Genomic DNA, 10,209 nt, shown 5'->3' with positions numbered 1-10,209 from the left:
CAAGAGAGAGGGAGAGGAAAGAGAAAGTGGAAGGTGAGAAAGCAAGAAATGAAGAGAAAGGAAGAATAAAGAAACATAACTCCCCTAGGACAAACACACACTCCCAGACCCCCGACCCGAACTCCTCCCGGGCGCTGTATGGCAGTGTGTGTGTGTGTGTGTGTGTGTGTGTGTATGTGTGTGTGTGAGAACAATGCCTCCGTTCAAATCTTCAGGGGACATATTGTGGAATCCCATCATGTTGGGAACACAGAAATGAAATGCCCTGTCACTGCAGTTAGTGAGATGCATGATGAGAAAGAATATGGTTGAAAGAATCGTTTCTCAGCTGAGAGGTCGATCTCTCGGGACGGTTGACATTTACACATTTCGCACACACACACACACACAGGCTGTTGACCAGCAGCGTCAACCCCCATTTTGACCCAGTCAGGATGGATTAATCTGATGTGAGGTAATGTGTGCGGAGATTGAATTGATTGGCTGTTTCACCCTGCGCTGCCCATCCACTGAAGGACAGAGCCATTCCAAAAGCAACATAAAGCATGCTCTGTTCTGAAGGATATTTCATTCTGGCACTCACAAGAATTTCCTCTTCCAACTAGCTAAAGGTCATTCCATTCGAACACTGTTGTAACATTTGATCGTGTTGGTTGCTTCATTTTAGTCCTTTACATCACAGCGGCTCCATTGCTTAGCCTGTTCCTCATGTTCTGTTGCTGGTCAAGGTCTGTTCACACAAGGTCTGATGCAATTAAATGACACAAAAGCACAGAAAAAAATCTGTCCTGAAACTATTCACCAAAAAAAATCCAATTCATATTTTTTGTACAATACAAAAATCTATTTATTTAATCAACATTTTTGTCTTGCTTTCAAGGAATATAGCTTAGAATATAACTTGAAATAAGTGAACCGTATTGTTTTATTATTTTCTTGTTTTAAAAGTAAATGAATGTTATTTGAGATTTATTTACCTTTATTTAAGGTAAAGAAGACAAAACCTTTTCAATGGGGTAAGAAAAAGAATAAAACTTGAAGATATAGTCTTTGGAACAATTTTGCAACTAAATCTTGAAGGACGTTTTAAAAATGACTGGTAATCGATACTAAAATAATATTTAAATATATATTTATTTATTTAGCTAGCTACTGTAGCTTGCAGTGTGATTCTCTTACTGAATTAATTGCTCAGCATTCTAGCAAACATAACTTCTGAATAAAAAATGAATAGTCACAGTCTAATATTTCACATACAATGAATAATAGAGATGTAATGTTTTGTATAAAATGTCATTATTGTTGCAAATAAGCCTTTACTTGTATGCCAATGCACTTGTCTATCCTGCATGTTTATTATTAGTTATAGAGGAAGTCCAGCAACAGAATTACGATGTCATGGTGTACATATCACAAAACCTTCATGACTGGAACAAACAGCTGGCTTTAGTTTTTTTTTTTCTTGAAAACTAAAGCCAAAAACGAAGGCACAACTTGCTTTCATGACCAATAAATCTGGAACAAGCAAGTGAGATTTGGAATAGAGGGCCCAGCACAGATTTAGAGGTTTTATTTTGGGCGCTATTAAAAAAAGGGCCCCAAAGCTGCAGTATCGATCTATGTGCAAGTCCACATAATATCCCCTGTACTAAAAGTCCCTCCACAAACAGGGATCAGAAACTTTATACCACCTAACAGTTAGAAGAGTATCCCCCGTAAACACGGCGGCTGATGCTAAACCCGCTCCAGCCATTAAGGGGCATGTTCACAAGCTCAGACTAAATTTCAACTGAAGCCTCTGGTGTTTGTAGGGTGAAAGCCACTAAGCTGTACTGATCCACAATAAACTGTTTTGAATGCTTCAGACAAGGTGGGTGGATTGAGAAAGATCAAGAGCGATCTTTAAAAAAATGAATTCAGACATTTGTTTTTCACTCATTAGCGGCGTTTTCTCTTTATTCGAATAGAACTCTGTGTGAGGAGCGATCACAGACGGTTAAGTGTTCCTGCTTCCCAGGACAAGTCGCTGGAACAACAAGGGCTGCACCCTCCTGTGTGGATGGTAAAATGGACCTTCAATTCATTTCAATTCCTATTTCCATGTATTTAGTGTTTGGGTGAACTGTAATGTTTCGCAAATTCGCCCCTATATACACAAGATTAAAGGGTTAAATGAGAAGTTGTGTCCTGTATTTTTCATTCTTTTACTCCACCTCTCTCTTTTTCTCTCATTCTCTGTCTTTCGGTCTCTTTGTCTCCCTCAGCTGTCTGGCTGTTTCATTTAATATTGTGTCAACACTGTCCACTTGACAGAGAAATCGATCGTTATCTTATTTTGCCTGACTGTAAACTCAATAAACTCAAAAAATAGCTCAAGTGTCTCTACACACAGCGCTCTGTGTGAGAGGAAATGTCAAATAAGCCATGTTTCACCCCATCACATGCTTCATTCTTTCTCTCTGTATCATCTCAAATAGCTCCTCATCTGTTTGCCATTTTCTTGCTCCTGAGCTGCTCCATGATCCTCTGTATTCAAAGGGGTCATATAATTGTTTTTTTCCATTTTATTTCTTTCCCTGGAGTCCACTTACAATTTTAACTGAGATACTAAAACACTCTTAATTTGTAGGGCTTAAATTTTAATGGAATTAATAACATTAATTATAATTAATTACTGATGGGTGAAAGATGGACACCTTTGGTTGTTGTATCACATCTTCCATTGTAATTGGCACATTTTTAAGATGGCATGTGTATAGCTGAAAGAGTTAAACTTTCAAAAATGCATTCAGTTACATTCCATCCAGCTGTTTTTGAGCACAAGTACACATCTTGTTTAAGTACTTATTCTGTACTGCCTGCTCTCGATAAGCATGATTTGGTGAAGCGTATTGCCTTTAGTAGTGTACATGTCAGGGTGCATGATTAAATGCATGATTTTTTTTTTTATAATTAAGTGCACTAAATTAACAAGTTAAATCAACAGGCCTAGTCATTTAGTTGTTCATGCCAATTTTCCACCCTTTATTCAACCCTCAGAAATTAGCAGGCTGCATTTGCTATGACCTCTTTTACAATTGGCTAACATATGTGACCCTGGACTACAAAACCAGTCTTAAGTCGCTTGGGTATATTTTTAGCAATAGCCAAAAAAACATTGTATGGGCCAAAATTATCAATTTTTCTTTTATGCCAAAAATCATTAGGATATTATGTAAAGATCATGTTCCATGAAGATATTTTGTAAATTTCCTACCGTAAATATATCAAACCTTAATTTTTGATTAGCAATATGCATTGCTAAGAACTTCATTTGGACAACTTTAAAGGCGATTTTCTCAGTATTTAGATTTTTTTGTATCTCAGCCAAATATTGTCCTATCCTTAGCTTATTTATTCAGCTTTCAGATGATGTATAAATCTCAATTTTAAAAAAAATTCACTTATGACTGGTTTTGTGACCCGGGGTCACATATGTCTTTGCAAAGCCTGCACTACATTGTGAAAAGACTATCTGCACTGAAATAATTTGGGACCTATACATTTCTAACAGTGAGTTTCTTCAAAAGGAAATGCAGAGTTGTAGGTGCTACACCCATCTAGAAACAATGCAAACTTTGCCTGATTTGTTTCATTCCATTCCATGATATGACCCCTACTTCTTTTAAGTGAGTGTCTCTGTTTGTACTGACCTTAGTGTACTTGTTCATGTTCCCCGTGATGTGTGTGTAGTGTCTATAGTAGCTCAGAAGTGGTGGTGTCAGATGCAGCCGTGCTTGGATGGTGAGGAGTGTAAAGTCCTGCCTGACCTCACAGGCTGGAGCTGCAGCACAGGAAACAAGGTGAAGACCACCAAGGTTAGTATACACTCCCACACATACACCTCAAAACACCCACCTTTTGGCCTGTGGGATGCCGTAACTTTCAAAGCTGTCAGGGTCATTCACACTCCAAGTGCAATACTCCAGCATAAAACACATCACACAGAAATATTAAGTAAAACAGTCAATATTTATTAGATTGATTTTATCTATGTATTTATTTTTTTCATAATTGACATTATCTGATTTTGTTTATCATCTATATTTTTTTCCAATGGGCTTGCTAGTGTTTTTTTGTGTGTGTGTGTGGGTGTGTTGAAATATACAAGCAATGATGCCTTAGAATGTGGCTAAAATGTGTCTCTCAGTATTTAAAATGTGGTCTAGATAGGCAGCACACTAGATTTTGGAACAAAGCCTGTCTCTCTTTCTCTCAGTGACCTAATTCCTGTTGTTGTGAACACGCTCCGTACCATACCTTAGGAGTTCATGTGGAGAGAGTCTGAAGTTTGTTGGAACTGACATCAAACACAGTACAGCCTGATTTAGGAAAAAAAAGAAGAACAAAACAGAGAAACATAGACAACCCCTTTTTATCCTGCCAATAAAGCTTCTTGAATTTTGACAAAGAGAGACAGAGAAAGAGAAAGAGAGAGACAAGCACAGCAACAAACACACAAGCACTTATGTTATGAGTGACAGATGTGAAGTGACTGACTGAGACTGTTCTCAACAGAAAAAGTCAAAGGCAGAACAAAGCAGTAAATATAATGAAGTGACCAGAAGACTTGATGTCAACATTTATTCTGATCTCTAGTCACTGGAGAGCAGGGTACAAAATGAAGTCTTGCCAAGTGGAAAATTTGAGGAAATTTGTTTTTTTACTTTAGGAACAAAAAATAAATGGTTTATATATATCTGGCCATGAACGTGCACTATGCATTTGGCTATTTTGTATTTTACCCTAATGTATGATGCACATTCAAGGCCAGTAAGAAGTTTATTACACGTATTACTGCCAATTTTTGTCAGTTCACTCGACATTGATAAGTGTGACAGAAAGTTAATTTTGGACTCTGCTGGAGAGGAAGTATCCAGGACTCAAATCAAATTATGCACACACAACTACATATATTATTATTATTATTACAATATTAACCAGTAGAATATGTATTTTTCCATACACTGCAATTATAAATATTGAAACTTCCAATTAAAAGTTTTGACAGATATACATTTTCTAGACTTACTTAGCCTCTACTCTGTTTTATTGTAGAGAACAATACATGGAGATGTATCTGGAGAGTTTTCATCCATTACTGTAAAAATGAGAGTCATGGTAATTTTAATTATTTTTTAAAGAGTTCTATAAAAAAATAAAGAGCAGAAGAGGAGGAGAAGAAAGAGTCTGGTTTGATCAATGGCTGATAAGCTATTCTGTGCCATCATACCTCTCATAACATAAAATGCACACATAACACTGATCCATATTTCATCATAGTGAATTCATGTGAACCTACATGTGTGTGACGAAGTGTTTTTGAATGCATGTGATGTTTCTTTAGATGTAGTGAAATCTTGTGAATTCTTGAAATCGTGTGTGTGTGTGTGTGTGTGTGTGTGTGTGTGTGTTAAAATAAGTTTATATATTATTTTGGACCATGCACACACAGCCCTCTGTCACATTTTTCTGTCTCACACATGCACACACATGCACACACATTCTATCTGTCTCTCTCTGTAGGGGGATCTTGTTCCCACAATGTAGACAAAATCTGACCCAAAGATGATTGTTAGTAGTGCCTGCTAACAAAAAATTAATAAAGACTTGTCTCTCTTTTGGCTCGAGCAACCACCTAATGTTCCAACAAATATCCAGAACACCTGCATAGCAACACCCAAACCACCCGCTGAAAACCACCCAAAATACCCTACAGCCTCATGGTAGCACTCACATTTTCTTAAAAGTTATATTACAGCATGTATATTGTCTTTTTATATGAAAAACAAAAACGTTATTTACTTTATGAATAATTTTTACCTTTGAGAACATCCCCAGAGGCTTTATCAGGTCCTATAAAAGTACAGCTACATAAACCCACACAAACACATTCATTCTCATTACAGATGCAACTGTGCTCAGAATGAGACCTACAGCACTGAACCTTCAGCTCTTTAACTCAATCTGAAATGTTTTAAAGTGATCTCACTTCTCTAAGTTTGTATTCAGTATTGGACCACATGCTGATCAAAACTTTTAACCAAGATTAATAAGTGAACTTACATGCAAATGATACATCACATTAAAAGAAACAGAAATCAAGAGAAAGAAGCTGGAGATCTTATATATTCCAAGGACCTACAGTGCAGGTTTGTAAGAATATAAGAGAGTTGCTTTGATCAGGTATGGATGTTTATAATGATGGATCAGCATGGTAACTGTTCGTTCTATGCCAGCACACCTCTTGCAACATAAACCTTGCCAAAACTGAAAGAGACACTGGGAAGAGGAAAGAAAGAGGAAGACTGAGAGGGTGGATCAAGTATCGGGCATCGTGCCATGCCACTCTCCTCAGTCGTCCCTCTGTGCCAACTTGGAAGGCATGGTGCCAAGTTCTAAATGAATGAGTTTGCTTGGGCGCCAACTGTTTCACCCACAGCTCCGGCGGACCATGCCCATCAGCGGCCAGGACAAGAAGTCTGTGCAGATAAATGTCAAGCATTAATGAAATCTGTACTAACAGAGATGGAGAACCAGACGACTTCTTCCTCTGCACAAAATGGGCACATATAGTTCATAGTGATTAATATTTTGGGGTTATTGGAGTAAACACAGGTGCAGGTGTGTCTAATGGGAAAATACCCCAAATTGTCAAACCTAAACTCTTCCTTGTTCTCTATTCCAGGTGACCCGATAGTTCTACGCTCCAAGGAACCACCAGACCCAACTTACTGGGGACAAAAGTGCTGAAAGTGAAGACTAACTAGAGACAGCATTGAGCTTCAGCTAACAGGATCCATCACTATTAGTCATACGAAGATTACTTGCAATCAAAACATCTGAGGAACAGACTGATCTCCAGAAATATATCCACCATAAACATTAGGACCATCCTGAAGTTAATGTGTCCTCCTCAATGGACCCCCTGGCCTTCCGGACGCTCAATCTTCTGGGTGTGGATCCACAACCTCTGGAATGTGTTGGCTGGGGGGTCTCGATGTACGTATGCAGTTGTTGTTGTTTTTTTACAGAAGATGTTTGGATCATCTACACCAGTGCAGCCCAATGGAGTTTAAGCTTATCAGCAACATGCTCTCCTTCCTTGTCCTTCAGTTCTTCCGGCAAATCCATAACCATCCCTGCTCTACCCGATCAGAAGGTCCAATCATTTCTTGTGGAATCCTTTAAACAGCATTTAAACGTGTAAAATCGATCTGGACCTTTAACGGACTCATCTTCTGTATAATGTTTGTTTCTAAATTAAAGCTTTTCAAACCCACAGTCTGAAATAACAGATTAGATGTACCAGTATATTCTAGAAAATGTAAAAGTGTAAAAGATCGAAGTGTTATTCTCAAAACAAGCAGAATAAAGTTTAAAGGTTATCACTTTTATTATCAATGTTTTTATCCAGCCTGGTAACTGCTATTGAGTACATGTGTCAGTATTATATACAATAATTAAAAATGTCGAAAAGAATTTTTCTCCATACTCTGATTTCAGAGGCTGCAAGCTAGTGAAACCTAATGGCTTGTTGTGCCACAAATAACATGATTTATTCAGGTTTCCTCCACCGATACTGATACGCAGAAAATAACATAATCAGCATTATATATGTATCGTGTTTTCTGACCTTTACGCCTTAAGACAAAACCGCAGTCACTCCAAATGCACACCCTCATGTTTCAAAAGGAACTAAAATAACTCTTTGCAGTGTAAATATACGCTCTCTGTGCACCACCTCTCTCTGTCCTTCCCTTTCTGACAACAAAATGGGATTTGTTTTTGTCTAATCGAATGCTCAGATCTGTTCAATGCACATGCTATTTAGCTTTGAGGAAATCTTGAGAACGTTTGCGCATGTCATTAAGAGATTAGAGAAATTAGCCCAAAATAAAATTAATTAATACTAACCAAACGGGAGCACAGAGAGAGAGAGAGAGAGAGAGGGGTGCACAAAGAGAGATATTTGAAAGTGAAATGATGCATAGGCCGTGTATGGAGATGCATGCTGATATCGTAATACATTATATCATGAAACACACACCCAGAGGCGCATGTACACATATTGAAGCTCACCGTCGCAGAAATTCCCCCCACACAACAACGAGACTGTGAGTTTTAAAATTCAACGGAACATTGCGGAATAATAATAGGCGCAGCTCACTTCTAAAGCATCTGGGATTGTTGGGCTACCTTGAATCAGTAGGAATCTGGCAAAATACAAACAGGTGAACAAATATGCACACACATATTGTCAGGCGCTGCCACCGCACTGTCTTTCTCTCATTCGCACACACCAGGAAATGACACGTCACCCTGGGATGTAGGTGTTGAGACTTGGTGCCGCTTATGCAAATACAACTTGCAGATTTAATGAAGTCTGACGGCAGAGGGAAAAGACCAGGAGAGATACCATGCACACTCTGACAGCACAGACGAAAATAAAATGTGAGCTAGAGGAATAAATAAGAAAGAAAGACGAGAAAGAAAGGGGGAAAGAATCACTGTGCGGTTGTTGTGTGACTGTGCGCATACATGTAGCAGGTACTGTATATTGTATGCGTATTTGAAAGTGCGCATGTACGTAACACATTAATGCTAGGAGTTGCATGTATATGAATGTGATGAGATGTGATAACTGTATGATAGGTGCGCATAAAAAATATGTAATTCTGTAGGTGAGGTATATGTTTACCCGCAGCCATTTGCAAGATAGTTAGGGCTATACAATTAGTTATGGTTCTTGAATCTGATTGGACGAGGGCCGTTCCAAGAATGCCTCTTTCTGCACTGTACATAGTCTTTGAGAGTGAGTCGTTGAATTATTCAGTCAACCGATTAATTCAAAACACTGATTCATTCACTCTTAAAAATAAAGGTTCAAAATTGGGTTTTCACTGTAATTCCAAGAACCGTTTTTGGTTTCCCAAGGAGGCTTTCAGTGAACAGTTAACAGAACCATTTATTTGAAAATGTAAAAAATCTAAAGACCCTTTTTCCATTATGAAGAAACTTTTGTGGAATGGAAAGGTTCCATGGATGTTAATTGTCCTTCATGGAACCACTAATGCCAATAAAGAACTGTTATTTTTTAGAGTGTTTGTGAAAAAAAAACTTACTGTCACTATGAGTGAGTCTTTGAATCATTCACTAAACCAATTTGTTCAAAAACACTGGTACATTTAGAAACTAAATATAGCTACTATGTGTTGCTCTTAAATGCACATCGGTAATTAACCTTTGACTTCATTTGGAACTTTTATCGCTGGTGCAACCAACATACCAACCAACCAACATCCACAATACCGTTTCTAAAAAGTAGTTTATTGAACTGTTAATAGCAATATCACAGAGTATCACCCTATATATCAGCATGGCTCTGATTATCTAAAGCCAAACCACAGCCATGGTGATATTCAGAACTCGCACTCCGCTTGATTAATATGCACATGTGACCGTGACAACACAGAATTTCAACGCTTATTATTTTATAAATTATTACTCTTATTAATTATAAAGGTTTTGCTTTAAAGATGCAAATATTACAGAATAAATCAGCATAAAATTACAAGTGGGTAGAGGATAGCAGCTTAACCCAAAACATCTGTAGATTATAAATTAGCATTATCACCATCACACACACATAGCTACAAAAACACGCAGATGAATGCATATTAATCATGCTTTATCTGGCTGGTTTGTGTAAGTGTGTCTTCCACCATTCCGAAGTTTAACATCGGTGACCTACATAACTGTTTGCTGATAAAAACACATCATTCCTCATTATTTTCATATCAGCCAGGCAGATGAACAATAATAGAGGAAAGATTGGATAGAGATTGGAAATGTTGTCTTCATAGTTTTTCGAATAGAAATTTGCATCAAAACACTGGTTGGGGCTTTAATGCAGTTCGGCTAAATTATGATGCATTAATAGCAACCTCCCAGCACACAAACACAGTACACACACTAAATTGTGTGTGTATGTGTGTGTGTGTGTGTGTGAGAGAGAGAGAGTTTGTCACATACTGTATTCTTCAGCCTATAGCAATGTCTGAAAGGACATTCATTTTTCAAGTGTAGAAGAAATGGAAGGTTTCAGCCCCAAATTACAAAGTGACGATAAATGTTTGTGACCTGCAGTTGGCTCTTAACATGCTCACA

At 37.8% G+C, this 10,209-nt stretch overlaps 1 long non-coding RNA gene across 1 annotated transcript; it reads left to right on the top strand.

Annotated features, from left to right (window-relative positions):
• Window positions 1-1,983: 1,983 nt before the first annotated feature.
• LOC107717537 (uncharacterized) lies at window positions 1,984-7,735 on the top strand. The gene is made up of 3 exons (XR_001637323.1): window positions 1,984-2,062; window positions 3,733-3,857; window positions 6,728-7,735. It is a non-coding gene; the product is annotated as an uncharacterized LOC107717537 (long non-coding RNA).
• Window positions 7,736-10,209: the final 2,474 nt, after the last annotated feature.

Source organism: Sinocyclocheilus rhinocerous, unplaced genomic scaffold (genome assembly GCF_001515625.1).
Source record: "Sinocyclocheilus rhinocerous isolate Xijiao unplaced genomic scaffold, SAMN03320098_v1.1 scaffold2645, whole genome shotgun sequence".
In the NCBI taxonomy this organism is placed as follows: Eukaryota; Metazoa; Chordata; class Actinopteri; order Cypriniformes; family Cyprinidae; genus Sinocyclocheilus; species Sinocyclocheilus rhinocerous.
Note: the sequence above shows the minus strand (reverse complement) of the source record. Positions and strands in the feature narration are given on the sequence as shown.